The sequence below is a fragment of the Carica papaya genome, chromosome 9, assembly GCF_054855325.1.
Source record: "Carica papaya isolate Zhongbai chromosome 9, ASM5485532v1, whole genome shotgun sequence".
NCBI lineage: Eukaryota > Viridiplantae > Streptophyta > Magnoliopsida > Brassicales > Caricaceae > Carica > Carica papaya.
This window is the reverse complement of record NC_142317.1, coordinates 11,407,424-11,427,836: the sequence shown is the minus strand read 5'-3', so window position 1 is coordinate 11,427,836 and position 20,413 is coordinate 11,407,424. Positions and strand designations below refer to the sequence as shown.

General features: G+C 34.9%; 1 long non-coding RNA gene and 1 pseudogene across 1 annotated transcript; both read right to left on the bottom strand.

Annotated features, from left to right (window-relative positions):
- Positions 1-1,311: 1,311 nt before the first annotated feature.
- LOC110822928 (protein JINGUBANG pseudogene) lies at positions 1,312-2,743 on the bottom strand (annotated as a pseudogene).
- A 4,020-nt stretch (positions 2,744-6,763) lies between these two features.
- On the bottom strand, positions 6,764-11,888 carry LOC148239805 (uncharacterized). The gene is made up of 2 exons (XR_015816247.1): positions 10,982-11,888; positions 6,764-10,884 (listed from the first exon to the last, which is right to left on the bottom strand). It is a non-coding gene; the product is annotated as an uncharacterized LOC148239805 (long non-coding RNA).
- Positions 11,889-20,413: the final 8,525 nt, after the last annotated feature.

Genomic DNA, 20,413 nt, shown 5'->3' with positions numbered 1-20,413 from the left:
TTTTTTTACTACCTAGAGTTTGCAGGTGCTCACAAAACTCCTCGATGACTTTTATCGCTCTCAACCAAAACTGGTTATCAGGGAAGAAGTAAACAACTGGCTCCATCAAGGTCTGCACCTGGAGGACTATATAGAGGTCGATTCAGCGTTCATGGAGGATTACAGCGCGGGTAATGTATGAAACTTTTGCAGTTATTTTTTTGAGTAAATATATTATCTTATTCTAGATAATGATATTATAATTTAATTTTACTGATGAAATTTAATTGAAGGATGAAAGATAGAGTAGGTAATCAATTTTTTTGATCTACTTCAATCAATAAGCATCATATGATTTTATTACATTTAAAACAAAATTCATTTGTATTTCTATTAAAAATATATAATTTTTATTTATATGAAAATAGTATTTATATTATTATATAACTTTTTCAAAATTTTCTGAATCCTACCACCTGACCTAATTTTCTTCTAAACATTGTTTCTTAACTTTAAAGATTCGGTTCAAGAACTAAAGTGAATTCGAGCAAACCCACAACTCAGAACCAAAAAAACAAAAAAAAAAAAATTATACCTTTTAGTAAATTTTATATAAATTATCATATTATAATATTTTTAAACTATTCAAAATTTTTATTGAAAGTATTCTTTTGTTAAAAAAAATTTCTCAACTTTTAGAAAAATAAGTTGAGAGAAAATTTTAAATAAAAAATATTTTAGTAAAATTGTAGTATAATTTAACAATTATTTATTATTATTTTATATATATATATATATTATTTTTTTTTTTAATTGAGAAGGAACATTTGGTTGAAAACAAATGATAATCATCATTATCAGCAGTATTACCAAATCATTGAGAATTGTGTTAATACTAATTATATATCATACGCTGGAAATGACATTGGTTGCTGGTTTTCTTGAAATCCTTATCCACTCACTTTGTCATCTCCCTCTCACATGCCTCTTCCAAATATAATATTAGATTAAGCATAATCTTATGTTAAATACGTTGCATAAGAATTTTATTTTTACTGTATTGGGTCCGTAATTATATCTCATTAGAAAAGCAGTTTATAAATTAAATTAATAATAATGATAATCTCAAAGCACCCATGTGAAACCTGAAGGGGAAAAGTGATTATTAATTTATATATAATTAATTTAAGATTTAAGTGCACTTTTCACTCTTTTGGTTACATAATATAATATAACAAAATCGTAACACCGCAATATTCTTTTTTATTCTAATAAACTAATTAATAATTAGGTCACCACATTTTTCAGGTGGTGGTGCAAATGACCCAGACATGATGATAATCATTTCAACCCTTTTTCTATTTAATTTAATTTAAATAATTACATTAGCTTTTCATTTTGAATATGATGTTCTTTATGTAAAAATAAAAAAAAAAAGAGAAAAATCACCTCAGAATAACGACACCGTTTTGTGTTAAAAAGAGCTAGTATTTGGAGTAGAGATCTCCCACACTTTAACAACTCCGTCAACGCTTCCACTACAAACTGAAGCGACACCGTTTCTTGACACGGCAACCACCGACTTCACTGCAGTTGCATGCCCCGGTAATACTACCCGACAGCTGTACCCACCCTCCTTCCCACGTCGCCACACCCTCACCGTCTGATCCGATGATCCACTCACCAACAATTCCCGTACGTTGATCATACACAATATGGCCCCAGTATGACCCCACAACGCCTCCACCAATCCCATGCGACGCTCACTATCTTCCTTCTCCCAAACCAAGATCGAACCCTCACAACCACCGGAAAACAACACAGATCCGTCACCATTGATTGCAAGTGCATTAACGGTGGATTTGTGCATCTCCAGGGTGGCCACCAAGCTGTGACGCTTCTCCTTATCATCTCTCTCCCAAATCCTGATACGCCCATCAGCAGAACCTGTATAAACTGTTCCTTTCTCCGACACCACCATCGTGTTTATAGCATCTTCATGTGCTTTCACAGACTGTAAACACCGATGATTCTTGCGGTTCCATATCTTCAAGCTCTTGTCCCATGAAACTGAATACACTAACCCACCGTTAACCACTAAACTCGAAACGGTGTCGCAGTGCTCGATCCAAAGCCGCTTCTTGTGACGCCTAATGGTAATATAGTTGTTTGGCAACATGAAACGGAGAAAACGGTCTTTAACGGTGGGTAATGTGGAGACGAGCTTGTGTTGCTTGTTGGGTGTTATTTTCCAGATCCTAATCTTGCAGTCTTGATGAGCGGTAAAGATGTTTATACCTTTGAAGACTATTGACTTGACAAACCCAGAAGTGGAATAGTCACCGTTGAAGACATCTACCTGGGTGTAATTGGATAAATCGTAGACGTTGATTTCATTGATGGATGCAGCGTATAGTAAGTTATTGTGGACTGCCAGGCAGCTGATACTGTAACGACATTTTAGAGTGCGAACACAAAGTGCAGATAGATTATGGGAAGACATGTTCTGGTTCTCACGAAGAGGAAGTCGGAGGGGTGATATTTGATATATATCATCACCATCATCATCATGTGTTATTATTATTATATAATTATAATGTATGAAGGTACGGCGTTTGATTTGAATACTGACACGTGGTAGGTTTATGATTGAGGGGCTAATCTGGTTTGTTGAAAATGGTGGGTCCTACGAATCATCATATCTGTATAGTTTTAAGTTGATTGGGCTGGACCACACACATCTTAATAGTCTCATTGCGTCAAGCATTCATAATATCCGTGACATGTGACAAACATAGAATTAAATAGAAGAGGAAAATTAAATTAAATTAAATCAAAATTGATTAAAGAAAATAATTACATTAATTAACTAATCATTTTTAAAACAACAGGTGTCTCTTTTGCTACAGTCTTTCTTTACTAACATGTGGTATGGTGGAATCATGTCATGTTTGGTCTTTGATTAGTGCCCACTAACAATGAAACGTGTTGATCCATTGACAAACAACTATACAACATTTATAAATTAAAAATGTGTACAGCAATAATTTTGATATTGTTAGTTAAATAGTAAGTCGATTTTCATATATATATATATATATATATATATACACACACACATACATATGTCAAACATATTTAATATATATCAATTCTAGTATTTAGTTTAGAAATCATTCTTCCTGACTCATAATAATAAGAGAAATTTGAGTTCAAATATTATAAATTGAAAATTAAATTTTTCAGTTAAGTAAAAAATAAAAATAAAAAAATTATCATGCAAATTAAATATTATTTTAACGCACCGACTATATTAAAAATGAATATTCTGAATACCTTCATTAAATTGTAAAATCTTAATTTCAAGTAATTAATTTAAATTAATAATACTGTTGTTAAAAATGTGAATTAATATTTATATTAAAAACTGAAATGACTGAATTAACGCATAACATAATTTATACACGAAATAAATATACGTTATATATATATATATATATGTGTGTGTGATATGTGAGGTATGGCAATTAAACTTGTGTCTTGAACAATACTTGACAATGGCATCAGCATCATCAAACATGTTGGCTCTGATTTTACTGACATGGATGCTGGGTTGTTGCCATGCATTAATATCGTACGAGCAGTGTATTAAGAACATCCCGGCACCGGTTACAGCACGGCCACCGAGCGAGAAGGCAGAGACGGCGGAGGAAATTAACTGGTTGAGCATTATTTGCAGAGATTTAGGACGCAGCTTGTACTTTTACATTCGGATGAACAACAAATTGCCAGATGAGTATGTGAAAGCTGTTTGTCATGTGTTTAAAAATGAGGAAGCTGAGATCAAAACGTACATCACTCAAGTCTTCAAATTCTACGATTATAAACAACTTATGGCAGGCCGATCTTGTGCTCTTTATTCTTGATACATTCATTCCTAGTTTTTTGTTTCTATCATGGTTAGCAGCTGATATATATTTATTTATATGTTGAGGTATTGAGCAGTTCATTTTATTTTATTTTTTTAAAAAAATTTATATATTTTATTATTAAAATATTAAATAATATCAATTACAAATAATGATTCAATTTTCTTAATGTACATTCGAGTAAACATAAGTGAAAACAGAAATTCTCTGTCAAGAAATTATTCTTTATATTTCTTTTTAATTCAAAATTCGGATAAATGAAAAACAAAATTAATATTATATATCTAATATAATTTGAATAGTAATAAAATACTGGCACATTGAATAAATTCACATTGCAAGTTTCATATTCGTCTATACATATATATGCAATTATATATGTATTACAGTATTCTAACATCTTGGGTCTTGAAAATTCAGTTTATATTGTTTCTTTTTAAAATAGTTTTAATTTTTATGGTTTATCTACTAGTGATTTAATAATATAAAATTACTAATCTTTATATATATATATATAACATAACTTGTCAAAGATTTAATATGTGCACAATTTATTAAATTTTTACAATAACAATAAAAATAAATTACAAAAAAAATTTTAAAAAATCACGCCCATAGAAATTTGGAAATTTGTATATATTAAAATTAATTAATTAATTTTTTTGTTTTATTCTTTTTTCTTCTACTAGTGAAATTGTGAGCAAAGTTATGCATTTGAATAAACTTTTATTAATTCTCCATAGAAATGTATAAACTTCATTGTTTTTTTTTTTTGTAGATTCATAAATTCTAAGTTGTGTATGTATAAATTTTCTTTTTTCCATATATATATATATATATATATATTTGTTTAAGTTTTTTTATTAAAAAAAAAAAACCAGAAAAGGAGGTGGTGGCTTCCCCGCGAAGATGAGGACAAAAAATGGAGAGAGGGAAATTGTTAGAGAGAGAAAAAGCCGGCCAGCCACCCGACAAAATTGTCCCTCTCAGAAATGAGCGGGTTGGCGCCGGAATAGAGACAGAAGGAGGGCGACCATTTCCGGCCGATGCCGACGACGTTTCAGGCAACTAGTACCACCAGTGAACTTCCCTCGGCCTTAAGGTCCTTTTCCGAATAGTCTCACGGCTTGGAGTGGCGGATCTTGGGCAGATCCGAATGGACAGAGGGGGATTCGTCTTGTCGATAGCTGTCTGGGGCGAGCTTCTCGGGGTGTCCAATGGCCGGAAACACTAGAGCCGTCAGCTGCGGCAGCGTGTGTGGTGGTGCGTGCAATGGCAGTGGAACCAGATAATTTAACTGTGGTTTTGTTTCTGCATCCTTCCGTACTCTATGGTTAAGGCTCTATTTTACATTTGGAAGTACAATTTATAAGCAATTGAAGCTGTAAGAATACATTTCAAAATTAAGATTGATTAGAATTGTTTGGGCTGGACAAATGGAGATATGCTTAAAATGGTAATGGGATGTGTTATTGGATTTGTATGCTAATTATGTCAATTATTTTAAGTTAATTATTTAACATATGCATAATTCGAGAAGTCATGACTAATTTGAAATTCTTACTACCACTATAGATCGTTGGCAAAAGGTTGGAATTAGGCGATTTTGGTTCTTGGAACTTTTACTAATTAAAGAAATTCTATTGCTAGTAATTGGTGAACCTTGGTAGTGATTTTATATGTTGTTAGATTTGTACAGTTCTGTATGTGGATTGCAACAGTTGGTGCTTTTTAATACTATTTTTTTATCTTTAAAAGAAAGTGGTCGAAGTTGAAGTCAGTCTACCAACTATGTTAATTATTTTATTATGAGTTGAGTGTAGGCATGTTATTGAGGGAGTGCATCAGGTCTCTTAAAACTTTACTTAATGGTTCAATTTAATGTAGTACTGAAATGTGGAACTCATTTTCCATTTACTTGGTGAATACCCATATAATTTCGATATCACTCTGCAAATGTGTATTTAACCTCTTTCAATGACAAATGAGCTATTCTATGTCCTTGATAAATGCTAACGTTATTTGACTGTGTGGTTGGTTAAAATTGGACAGATGGAGTTAGAGATGAACTTGAATGAGGTAAGCGGACACCATTAGATATCTATATACTACATTTAAAACCTTCTTCCCCAAGTATGAGCTGGGAGGTAGGTGGTCGTGGAATTAATTTGTACTCTTTTCCTACCACAAAAAAGGGGTCCATAGTTGGATTGTATTCATATATTTGATATTTTCTTAGTGGGTGCTATATAGTACAGTTAGAAAACAATGACTTGATGAACATGCACAAGTATGCATATTTGTATACCATGTATATACATGCATGCACAAACATAAATATGTAGTTAATGACAAAACCATGCTTGATGCTAGATAAACAGGATCCATGTTCAGTCTTGCAGTGAAGTTATACCCTGCATAAGAGATGTCTAATTCATTATATAGATGAACGTCGCGTGATAATCTTGAAAATAGTAGTTAACTATGGATTCATGGGTTCAAATTAAACTTCTGAGGGATTTCTCCCACTACTCAAGAGTGTCTTCATAATACTTATAATGGTATTAGATTCCTATGAAGATTGTGTTTACCATTTTGCATAGTTTTTATTTGGTAATTGTCCCATTTTTAAGAGATGCATTCCTGAATTTCCAAGAAGATTAACCTTGATTATCAAGTTACGAGAAATCAAAAGTTCTCTTTTGTTTTCTCATGGTCTAGTATTCTCTTTTGTCAATTGGAATCTGTAGTGAATGAATGAGTATCATTTGGTTGTAAGAAGTGAATATTGTATATTTACAGGTTTGTGATGTGGTCCCAATCAGAACAGTATAAAAAAAACAAGAAAATTCCTCTTAGGGTGAGAAGGAACCCAATTTTCATTGATAACCAAAGACATACATTCACTTCCTGCTTGCATGTTTAAATAGAAGATAAAATAACTGTAAATACACAACTGCTCCTGCTATTCAAAGCAAAAACATTAATTTAGGGATAAAGGAAACTGCCTACAGATTGATGGAGATCATGGCATCATGGTAACTGGGTTTTTTTCAACTGTTGATTGAGTCATGGGAGACGGTTGCTGTACTTGGGGTTGGGTATCTGCTGCCGTTGTGATTTCCAGGTTGTATCATTACTCCCCCTTTTTCGAGAACCTTGTCCTCAAGATTCAGAGTAGGAAACTGTTCTTGTAGAGTAGATGTTGGTTCCCACGTGGCATCGTCAACCGGAAGGTGGTGCTATTTGATTAGACTTTCTTCCATAAATTTGGATCCTTTTTTTTTACTCATCTAGTATCAATAACGGATTCTGGTTGGAGAATGAGGGTCCCTTCGTCCAAGGTTGGTGGTAAGGGCCCTGGAGAAGTGTTGGTGGTAAGGGCCCTAGAGAAGAAGTGAGATCTCCTATCTTCTTTTGAAGCATGGACACATGAAAGATCGAGTGAATGCGAGATTCTGGTGGTAAATTCAACTTGTAAGCAATTGGTCCAATGTGTTGAGTGACTTGGAAGGGACCATAGAAGCGGCAAGCCAACTTTTGGAAGTCACGTTTGAAGACCGTCTGTTGTCGGTATGGTTGTAATTTAAGGGAACACCCAATCTCTTTCTTGGAATTCTATGTCCCACCGCTTGGAATTAGATGTCTAATTCATTATATAGATGAACGTCATGTGATAATCTTGAAAATAGTAGTTAGCTATGGATTCATAAGTTCAAATTTAACTTCTAAGGGATTTCTCCCACTACTCAAGAGTGTCTTAATAATACTTATAATGGTATTAGATTCCTATGAAGATTGTGTTTACCATTTTGCATAGTTTTTATTTGGTAATTGTCCCATTTTTAAGAGATGCATTCCTGAATTTTCAAGAAGATTAACCTTGATTATCAAGTTATGAGAAATCAAAAGTTCTCTTTTGTTTTCTCATGGTCTAGTATTCTCTTTTGTCAATTGGCATTTGTAGTGAATGAATGAGTATCATTTGGTTGTAAGAAGTGAATATTGTACATTTACAGGTTTGTGATGTGGTCCCAATCAGAACAGTATAAAAAAAACAAGAAAATTCCTCTTAGGGTGAGAAGGAACCCAATTTTCATTGATAACCAAAGACATACATTCACTTCCTGCTTGCATGTTTAAATAGAAGATAAAATAACTGTAAATACACAACTGCTCCTGCTATTCAAAGCAAAAACATTAATTTAGGGATAAAGGAAACTGCCTACAGATTGATGGAGATCATGGCATCATGGTAACTGGGTTTTTTTCAACTGTTGATTGAGTCATGGGAGACGGTTGCTGTACTTGGGGTTGGGTATCTGCTGCCGTTGTGATTTCCAGGTTGTATCATTACTCCCCCTTTTTCGAGAACCTTGTCCTCAAGATTCAGAGTAGGAAACTGTTCTTGTAGAGTAGATGTTGGTTCCCACGTGGCATCGTCAACCGGAAGGTGGTGTTATTTGATTAGACTTTCTTCCATAAATTTGGATCCTTTTTTTTACTCATCTAGTATCAATAACGGATTCTGGTTGGAGAATGAGGGTCCCTTCGTCCAAGGTTGGTGGTAAGGGCCCTGGAGAAGTGTTGGTGGTAAGGGGCCTGGAGAAGAAGTGAGATCTCCTATCTTCTTTCGAAGCATGGACACATGAAAGATCGAGTGAATGCGAGATTCTGGTGGTAAATTCAGCTTGTAAGCAATTGGTCCAATGCGTTGAGTGACTTGGAAGGGACCATAGAAGCGGCAAGCCAACTTTTGGAAGTCATGCTTGAAGACCGTCTGTTGTCGGTATGGTTATAATTTAAGGAACACCCAATCTCTTTCTTGGAATTCTATGTCCCACCGCTTGGAATTAGCTACCTATTCCCATTCGATTGATAGTGTGGTTAGGCCGGTAAATTTGATTTTAAGTGTTGTAGTAATTCACCTCGCTTTGTTAATTGAATGTCAACTTCATTCACAGCAGAAGTGCCAGTATGAATAAAAGGAATAGTTGGCGGTGGTCAACCATACAGAGCTTGAAATCGAGTCATTTTGATAGAAGAATGATAGGAAGTATTATACCAGTACTCAACCCAATGAAGTAAGGTGCTCCAACTGTGTGGTTGCTGATGGCATAAACACCGCAGGTATTGCTCTAAAGTTCGGTTGGTAACTTCGGATTGGTCGTCTGTTTGAGGATGGTAAAAAGAGCTCATCTTGAGAGTGGTGCCGGACAGTTTGAAAACCTCCTGACAAAAGTGGCTGATAGAAACTAGATCACAATCGCATATTATCGACCGAGGCATCCCATGCAATTTTACAATGGTGGTGACAAAGACTTCCGCAACCATTTTGGCGGTGAAGGGATGGTTAATTGTTGCAAAGTATGTGGATTTTTGCTAAGGCGATTGACGACTTCTAGGATAGTGCTCTTGCCATGGGATATGGGTAGCCCTTCAATGAAATCCGTGGTGATATCTTCCCAAATTTGATCGGGCACTGGTAATGGTTGAAGAAGCCTAGGTAGAGTGAGTGTATCTGATTTTTCTTTTTGACATTTGTCACACGATGAGACATAATCGTAGATAGACTTGTGCATAGATGGCTAAAAACTGTTGGGCAAGCCATTTGAATGTTCCGTGGATGCCTAAGTGTCCCCCATTCGGTGAGTTATGAAATTCGTGGAGCAGTTGCTGCATTATATTAGATTGAGGAGAAATAACAATTCATTGCTTAAAATAGAGCCAAGATCCCTTTTTGCTATAGGGTTGACCTGGATTCTCGATAACTAATTTATCCACCTTTTGCACGTAAGGATTAGTGGAGATCATCCCATAACTGAGCTTGTGGTATGGAGAAGGCATGGAGGGTTGGGTTGGCATCCCTCCGAGAAAGTGCATCGATGGCCGATTCTCTTTCCCTGGCTTATACACAATCTCATAATCATACCCAAATAATTTTAAAACCCATTTATGTTGTTTAAGAGTGGAGAATCGTTGTTCCAGTAGATATTTTAGACTCCTCTTATCTATTTGAATATAAAACTTATGACCCAAAAGATATGGTCTCCATAATTTGACGGCTACAATGATTGCTAACATCTCTTTGGCATAGGTCGACCAGGCTTGCTTAGAAACTCCCAGAGCACGACTCATATAAGCTATTGGCTGCCCATTTTGTGAGAGGACAATCCCAATACCATCACCTGAAGCATCAGTTTCTATTGTGAAAGGGGTGTTGAAGTCTAGTAGTGCCAATGTAGGAGTTGTTGAGAGAGCTTGTTTGAGTTGTTCAAAGGCTTATTCCGCCACTTCTGTCTACCCAAATTGACCCTTCTTTAGGAGGTTGGTCAGTGGTCGAGCTATCATCCCATAATTTCTGACAAATTTTATCTAATAACCAGTAAGTCCCAAAAATCTCCGTATTTCAGAGATATTGGCTGGTCGGGGTCATGATTCCATTGCCTTGATTTTTGCTTGATCAACTTTGACTCCTTGTGGAGTAATAATGTGCCCCAAATACTCAAGTTTCTGTTGCCTAAAAACACATTTCTTCTATTTGATGAAGAAGCGATGTTGTCTCAAGACGTCTAGAGCCTGCTTGACATGATCAATATGCAATATCCAAGTGCTACTGTAAATTAGAATGTCATAAAAAATTACCAGCACAAACTTCCGTAAGTAAGATCAGAAAATAGAATTCATGATGGCCTGGAAGGTGGAAGGAGGCATTGCACAACCCCAACGGCATGACTATATTCATAATGCCCATTGTGCGTCCAGAAAGCTGTTTCATATATATCTGAAGGATGAACTCTGACTTGGTGATACCCGACAGTTAAATCAAGCTTGGTAAAGAATTTAGCTCTATGAAGCTCATCGAGCATATCATCTGCTGTAGGAATGGGAAACCGATCCTTCACAATGGCAGAATTGAGTGCTCTATAATATGTACAAAATCGTCATGACCCGTCTTTTTCTCGTACTAGTAGTACTGGAGAGAAAAATGAACTGGTGATGGGTCTGATCAATTCAGAATCAAGCATTTTGTTAACTTGCTTTTCAATTTCAGTTTTTTGAAGTGTGCATACCGGTAAGGACGGACGTTGATCAGTTCTGTGCCCTCACGGAGAGTAATTCTGTGTTCAATGCTTCTAGTGGGTGGTAACCCCTTAGGCTCTTGGAATAAGTCGGAATAGTCTTTCAACAAGCCCTGCATCTCAGAGTTGATAGAGGACGGTTGATGTTCGGGTGCAGCCACTGTATAGAGGGCAAGCAAGGTGTGTTTTTGCTATGCTTCTCTACTTATTTCTTTTTTGGAAGCCGGTTGGATGGTCGGCTGAGTCAGGCCACGAAGTTGCTCTTCCTGGCCGTTCCAAACGAACCTCATCGTCATCTCCCTCCAGTCACAGGTTATGGTGCCCAACTCGGACAGCCACTGAACTCCTACAATAAGTCCAAAACGATCAAAGGAAGGGCATAGAGAGTGAGATGGAAAATGATACCTTGCATCTCGACTGGAACTCGTTCGAATCGGTCACTGCATCGCATCGATCGTCCGTTTGCTACTCGTACCATAAATGGTTCGGTCGGTACTCCCGGCAGCCTCGTGATGCCCGCAAGTCGCTCACTAATGAAATTGTGAGTCGACCCACTGTCCACAAGCACCACTACTCTCTGTTGTTGAATGGAGGCGACGATCTTCATACTTTGAGAGGGTGGCCATCCTTCAAGGGCATGTAAAGAGATTTCTGGTTCCTCATGTGCGTCTGACCCTTCTTCCTCTTCTCCGCTTTCTAGCAGCAATAGTTGTGGCCAACGGCATCGGTGGCCCGGAACGAATTTCTCCTCACAATTGAAGCAGAGATCTTGTGCGCATCTCCCCTGCATTTCGTTCCAAGAGAGCCGTTTCATGGTGGCGGCTGGTGGAGCGTCTGAGACCGAAGAAGAGACGGCTAGGGTTTTCTGCTGCACTATGGGAGTGAACTGTCCTGTTCGGTTGGACCGCTTTTGCCGGTCTAGTTGGTCTTCTTTCATCTGGGCCAGGTTGATGGCCTCTTTCAGTGTTTTGGGCCGAAACAGCCTGATTCCATCAGCAATGTCGGGCCGAAGCCCATCCATGAATGTACCCACTAAAGCCTTTTGGTTCCAACTCCTAACCCTGTTACCCAGGCGCTCAAATTCCTTGTGATATTCTCAAAGAGGCCCGATCTGCTTCACTCTGAAAAAGGTTTCATCAAAATCTTCACATTCTGTTGGCCCAAAACGAGCCCAAAGCTCATCCACGAATTCGGTCCAACCCAGCTCCCTGCCTTCTTCCTTGTGTGTTTTCTTCAGCCGCTGCCGCCATTGATTAGCTTCCCCCCCGATGTGAAAAGCTGCCAGCGACACCCGATGCTCTTCCGGTGTTTCCTGAAAATAAAAAAATTGGTCAACTCGATTAAGCCACTCCGTAGGATCAGTTCCATCGTACGTGGAAAAATCGATGTGAGCTAGTCGGGCACCGAACACGGGTCGCGGCCCATCATTCCGCTCGGGGCCACTTTCGCGACTCGGCCATTCCGGAGTGCTTCTCCCGGTGGAGTTGCTGATGGATGCTTCCTTATTTAGATTCAGCGATTCGGTCAAGCATCGGAGAGTATCCTCAATCGCCAGCAGTTTGCTCGCCATTCCGTTCTCCATCTGACTGAAGCGGTCTTGCAGCCCTCCAACACTGGCCTCTTAAGGTTTTAATTCGTTCTTTGTTTGTTGCCATTCCCTGCTCTGATACCAATGATGTGGTCCCAATCAAAACAGCATAAAAAAAAAAAAAAAAACAAGAAAATTCCTCTTAGAGTGAGAAGGAACTCAATTTTCATTGATAACCGAAGACATACATTGACTTCCTACTTGAATGTTTAAATAGAAGATAAAATAACTGTAAATACAAAACTGCTCCTGCTATTCAGGGCAAAAACATTAATTTAGGGATAAAGGAAACTGCCTACAGATTGATGGAGATCATGGCATCAGGGTAACTGATTTTTTTTCAACTGTTGATTGAGTCATGGGAGACGGTTGCTGTACTTGGGGTTGGGTATCTGATGCCGTTGTGATTTCCGGGTTGTATCAGTTTGTGATTTAAGCTTATTTCTTCCATAATGCTAGCTAGGTAAGGCATGTCAATGTGGTAAGTGGTCTTTGTAATTAGCTAACACTAAAGAAATTTAAACTTAACCAAATGTCCATTTGCTAACAGCAGAGCGTTAAGGTCATAGTCTCATGGGGCACAAGAAAAGAGTGCTTATAAAATTGTACATATGTATGTGAACTTTGTGTGCTTATGCTAGCATATTTTCCTTCGGACTCTCCATAAGTGGGGAGAGGTTATAAGAATACGATCCAGGGAATATAGCAACTAGCTCAAGGGTTAATTTTATGAGACACCTCCTCATCTTGATTATTTGAAGTTTGGAAATGATGGAGGATTTGATTGTGCAATTAAAGACCAGATTTCATGGAAGATTATGAAAATAATCGGATCCCTTTTATTTTTTATTTATTTGTTAGTATATATGTACACAATCTTTTTTATTGGTTGAATTTGATAAATCCTTTTTCTTTCATATATCGTGCATAACAAACCACAATATGTGTAGTAGAAGTTCTTAACCTTACTGGAATGAGACAGTTAACTTAAGTTGATCCTTTCCACAGGTTAGAAAGATTACAACATGCTTTGTATATAAGGAGATATGGGTATCTCTATCTTTTGCACTCTTGTTTTAGAGAGAATTTATTTTAATCCAGATTGTCTCTCTTGAACTTTGAGTATGATGAACGATAGATATCAATGGTATGTGTATTAAGGTATTATTGGAAGGAAATGATGTCAAATTATTAGTGCTTGTGTTGTTATTATCTTTATACATCCATATGATTTATAAGACAGAGAGTAGAGTAAATAACATTAGATTTCAAGGTTTGTTGTGGGTGTTGGTGGTCTTGAGGCTATCGGTTACAAGCCCAAGTTAGGGTTATCACACCAAATATAATTTATAGTGATTGCAGTTATTTTGTATACATTAAGTAATTATAAGACAAAACAAAAATAATTAGTAATTTGTTTGCCAAAAAATAACAAATTTTAAATAATTATCATTGTAAACATGTTTGTAAATGTAGAATAATAATAATAATAATATCTGGTACATTTTTTTTTTGTTTTTTCAATTATTTGAGCTTTTACTTATTATTACCATAGTAGAATTATATGAAGTAAAAAATATATATATATATATAAATATAGGTAATTGTTCTGCATTGATATAAATATTCAAGGAATGTAATATGTGTTGATCTACACTTAAAAACACTTTTTTTTTTTTTAATTTAAAAATTAAAATGTGGTCTAATTTCTTCATAGTGACCTTTCGGGGGGGAGGGAAGGGGGAAAAAGTGGTCCCTATGAAAATGTCGTAACCTAACCAAAAGCACATTGATGTTGGGACCCTTTTACATCTTTTGAATTCTAATAAAATGAAAACAAACAAATATAAAAATTGGACTAGAATTTTGGCTTCTTTTGCATATAATAAATAAAAACCAATTTAATTATTTATTTTTAAAAAAAAAAAAATTAGAAGATTTAAGTAAAATAAATAAATAAATCTGAACTCATTTAAAAGCAAAGTTTAGTTGATAGATTAAGCCTAGGAGGTAGGCATGTGGGCAATATGGAAGTTTGTCTTAAAATTCACCATCATCTTAACGGCTCATTGTATTCATAAACCTTTCACATGCTTCATCATTAGCTTTTAGGATTCGGATTCTATGTACTTTGCACATTCCTAGAGCCATAATTATTCTATAAAACCCACTAATTTTTTTATTCACATTTAAACTTCCCTTCAACGTTAGTTATTCATATCAACAAAATTCTTTATACTTTTTTATACAAAAATTCAATGACTTCTTAGTGGCATATTATATAGACCCATCAAAGTATGATTTCTACCCTTTAAAATGATACAACATTGTTTTGCAATATTATTGGAACTTGTGTTTTTTTTTTTATATATATATATGATAAAAGTATTGAGTTTCAATTATTTTCTTATTATTTATAATGTTAATTTTGGATAAACAATAAAAGAAAAAATATTAACTAAATTGATTAAGTTCGTCAGGCTAACATAATCGAGTTTAATAATCAAATAACTTTTTGGATGAAAATGAGGTAAAAATATTATGTGCAAAGAGTAAGCATGTAAATTTCTAGATCTAGTTCAGTTGTATAGTAAAATCAACAAATGATATTGGGTTCGAGTACAAAAAATTGATTTTTTAAAACTTAAATTAGTGAAAAAAATAATGACTAAAATATAATAGTGAGATATGAGATTCTATCTTGTAAGATATTAAATAAACTCTCGAAATAATTTCATTAGTCGCTATTTGTATGTATGATTTATATATATTAACATATTATGGCAACGACTGAAATAATAATTTTAAACGTACATGAGTAATTACCCACTATATACTAGAGTATAAACATAATTTTACGGTAATTATGGGAGAGCAAAGAACCGTATCCTCAATATATGATACTAGTTATGTCTCCTCACAAATTTATTTTTATTTTTTACTTCATCAAATGTCTAATTACTATACGGTAAAAATTTGAGTTTACATAAGTTATCAATTTCAAATATATGTTAAATGGGTCATATTTCTTCTATAAAACAAATTAGTGCATAGAATTTAATTTTGATAGATCTTACAAGATGTTTTAACCAGTAAAAATAATTTAAAAAAATATATATGTTTTTTGTTAAAGAAGCAAAGTCGATTTGGTTTGGGCTGAACTATTAAATAACTGGTGAGGATGAGAAGAAGTTAACCTTCGTGTGCCTTTTGGTTTTTTCTCACACCGCCATCACTAGGGTTATCGACGTGGGCCCAACTTCCTTCTCGTTAAAACCATCACCGCCGTTGGTCAATTGCATTGATTGAACCTACTAAGTAATGCCCAGCAACTTTCATCCTCTCATGCGCATACTTCTTGCGATAAAAATTATTTTTGATTTATATTTTTAATGTACAAGCGAATCAGTTCTATTGATTTTTTCAAAATTAAATTTTATAATCATAAATTTCTAATTTCACTAGTTAAAAACATTTAATTTGAATTGTGTTTGAAATTAGCTTAGAACTAAAATGTTATTAATCTCATTCTATTTTATACTATGTTTTCGTTAATTTATATTCTAATAATTAAAATTTAAAATAAAATCAATGTTATTTTTATTAACGATTTGTTGGTTATATATTTATAATTATTAGAAAAATTAATAATTTAATCCTTAAACTAAAATTATATCATATTTAGTTATTTTTTATATATAATTTAGTCTTTGAATTTACAAAATTATTTTTAAAATATGATTTGTTAAAGAAATAACATTTACTGTTGTGACATAAAAAAATAATTTAAAAATTATGATTCTTATATTTAGAATTAGGAATTAAAAAAGAATGATTAAAAAAGTTCATTCTTCTTTCCTTATGTATATTTTTATTATTTTTAATTATAGAAAAAAATAATAAAATATGAATAACAGATAAATTTAATAATTAAATTACTATAAAAACTTGTCAGAATCATTTATAAATTTATTATTAAATTATCACAAAATATTTCTATAAATAACTCAACAACTAAAAGAGTAATTTTCTAGAAATTATGTGGTCCCCACCATACCAATACGCTGTCGGATTCCCGGAAAGAATGCTTGGGCTTCCACTGCAGATCGAAAGCCACGTGTACGGAAATGGGACAACCTGGAAATTCAAGTGGGAAACTGTTTTAAACTTTGTACTTATCTAATATAAATACTTTTTATTTTATTTTTGTCTTCAAATAAAAACGTACAGTCCACAATTTATATTTATAATTTTGTAAGAATAAAAAATATATTAAATATTCAAATAAAGAAAATAAAATATAATTTACTTCTTTTTTTTTTTAATTTTTTCACACACACACAAAAAAAAAAAAAAGGAAATTATTGTGGTGTAGGCTTTTTAGCTACTTTATTTAGGCGGTCGTTCAATTTGATTCATTTTTTACTTTCTTTTATTTATGAAGCTAAATTAAATAAAATTTTACAATAATAATTTTCTGTTATTTTTTATTTTTAAGTTATACAAATAAGATAAATATTTACTCATTTTTTTTCTACTATTTTGTCTTTATTTTTTTAATCTTTACTAATTTTTGCATAAATCTAGTGTAAAATGATAAAATATAAATTAAATTATATGCAGCCACAATGAATTTACTCTATAATATATACCTATAAATAAATTTTATTATCCTAGTTATTCAATCAATGATTAAATTAAATAGTTTCTTTTAACTTTGTGACAGAGTAATAATATGATAAGATATAAATCATTGGTTCAGATTTGATAAGAGTTTTCTTATTTTTTTATAATTAAAATTAAATTAAAAAATAATCCATTTCTTTTCTTTTATTTATTTTGAATTATTCTTGAAGTATAAATTTTTTTTTTTGTTCATGAATAACTTCGTTCAAAATAATTTCTATTTTTCAATGATTTCTTAAATTGAGATTGGATTTTACAAAATCAAACTCATGTGGTTTAAGGAAGGAATGATAGAAGAGAATAAAAAAAAAAAAAAAAAGAGGATATACGATAAATAACTAAGTAAATAAAAGGTGGTGGAGGCTTTAGCCTCTTTTCCACCTTCAATATGGCTATTATCTATCTTGATGGTTTAGCCAAGCAAAATGAGTTGACTCATACTAATGAATAATTAGCAGCAAACATTGTTTCAGTGGTAGGTGTTGACCATACTGTAACATTATCTGGTAAACAATCCCTTCATCGCTAACGCCGGTGTACGATAATCTCCTTATTTTTTTCCCTAATCCAAAACCTTTTTCCATTTCTTTGCCCTTAGTCGCCCACTTTTTTTCATTCTCTGTCATGATTAATAAGGCGGTGGATAGACCTAATAGAAATGAGTTATTGTAACGACCCCGAAAATTTAAAAGGAAATACATATAATGAACTAAGTGCGGAAGCGGAATAAAAGATTAAGCTTAATATCCCTTACACAATAACTCAAAAGTACTAAACAATATCACAGAATAAGTTCTCTAAAAAGAAATACTTGAAATAAGAAAAATAAAAGAAACTATGAGGTATCTAGCATCTACTCGCCGTCTTCTTGTGGATTGGGCTCGGGAACCAGGTCCTCCTGATCTGAAATAGTTAAATAAAGAATGAGGTACACTAGCCCAGTAAGGACATCACACTATTCACCGTCATATAAGCAAAGGTTGGTAGAAAATTAAAACAACCAATGGAGCAGTAGATTTAAACAAATTCATTTATCAATAATCAAACCATTTACCGTCCACTTACCGCAGTGAGATTTATAAAAACAACCTTGGAAACAATAACATTATAAATATCATGAATTCATATATAATCTGTAACATAGCACGTATCATACTTTTATATTCGAATCATCAAACAACAATTGCCCCTTCTTATCAGCCTACCAGTATCCATGAGGATCCATAGGGGTCCCTGCTACACGTGAACCATTCCCCTTAGCAAACTTAATTCCAGAGCCGTCCCCATACCCCGTCCGGTATGAGCGCCGAGACAATAAACCTCAATACCCCGTCTAGTATGAGGATGAAACGGGTCGTCTCTATACCCCGTCCGGTATGAGCACCGAGACAATAAACCTCAATACCCCGTTCAGTATGAGAATGAAATGGGTCGTCCCCATACTCCGTCCGGTATGAGTGCCAAAATAATAAAGTCTCCATACCCCGTCCGGTATGAGACAACGTTCACGGTAGGGTTCCCTATGAACCCGGTCCGTCCACCATCTCCCAAGATATTTAGTGAGACTGTTATCTTATCCATTTATCAAATCACACCCCTTTCCTATTTTTTCTTAGTCTCCATTACCAACTCAAACATGAATACATAAACAGTAACGTGCATCCAACAAAGCAAGCATATATTAGATTCTCAAAATCAAGCAGTAGTGAAGTAAGCAGTGGTTCATGCATTTAAAACCATAGAATAAATAAACCAGATACCATAATACATTTAAACTGTAAAATAAATCAAACAGAAATTGACAGAGAAATATGTCATGTTTGGGCTCCATTAGCAACCGTAATTAATTATGCATATCTATTTAATTTGTACAAAATACATTATTGTCATTTATTCAAACTTCAATTCTATAATAGGAGATAGGGTGAGGGATCCTTACTTAATATGACGCTGAAAACTAGATTTTCACTGTGCCTACGGGCAGTCCCTTGGTTCCCTGAATTTTTTTTTTTGAGAACTGAAACGCGCTTATGGTACCTACACATGTCCCAAATAACCCAAAAATCAAACCCAGGGCCTACTCAGCCAATTTCAAAATTCTGGCACGGCAGCTCCGCTGTTCTCCGGTGACGGCGCTGCTGCTCGCAGCAGCTATCTACCTTGGGTTGGCTATTTTCGGCCGAATTCAGCCAAATTTGTATTGATTCCTGTGAGAAAACACCCTTAAGACCCTCGGTGGGCCGAAAAACACAGAAAACTGAAACTTACCGGCGGTGGGGCTCTCCGGTGCGGTGGCTCCTCCAGCTCACGTCGCAATTTGGTGTTTTGCTCCGGTCAACCTGTAGAGGAGGGAACGGTGATCACAAAGGTAAAAAAATCACGCCGAACGAGAATCAGAAAGTGCCTCATCTGAGGTAAAAATCGAGACACCCTACAGCGGCGCTGTTGGGCTTTGGCAGCGTTTTTCAGCCAATAGGCCGGTGCTTTCACTCCGATTTGGCCATAGGTGGTTTTAAAATTGAATTCTGAGCAAAGGGTAGAATTTTTACTTTGTTTGGAGGCCGGAAATTGCTTTGGTACAGCGGCGGGTGGCGGCGGTCAGCCCCCTAGTGGCTTGGCTATCTTCTCCAGCGAGGGACTCTGGCGGCTAGGGTTAGGGTTTGGGTGCAGATGAGATTATTTATAACCATCTGCTTTTGATCTGAGCCGTCCATCGCATTTAATCTGGACCGTCCTGTAACACCCAAATTTATTTTTTTTATTTTTTTATTTTAATTTTATTAGAATTTTAGTTTAATTTTTCAATATTTAATTTATAAGGTTTTAATTTAATTTAATAAAAATAAAAATAATAATAATGATAAATTAAGGTAAAATTATTTTTGAGATTTAATTGAAATTGATTTTGGGAAAAATTGGTGAAAATTTGGATTCTAGGGGAGTTTTTGAAAAGAAAATCAGAAACCGGAGGTCAAAATGCAATTTAAAAAAGTTGTGCCATGTCAGCAGCCACATCAGCAGCCCAGTCAGCAGGCCCGGCCAACCAGAACATGTCGCGTGGCAAGGAAGCTGACGCGGGAGGCCACGCGGGACGGAGCCACGTGGGTGATCCGCGTGCATGCGATCGAACGGCCCAGATCTCACGCGTG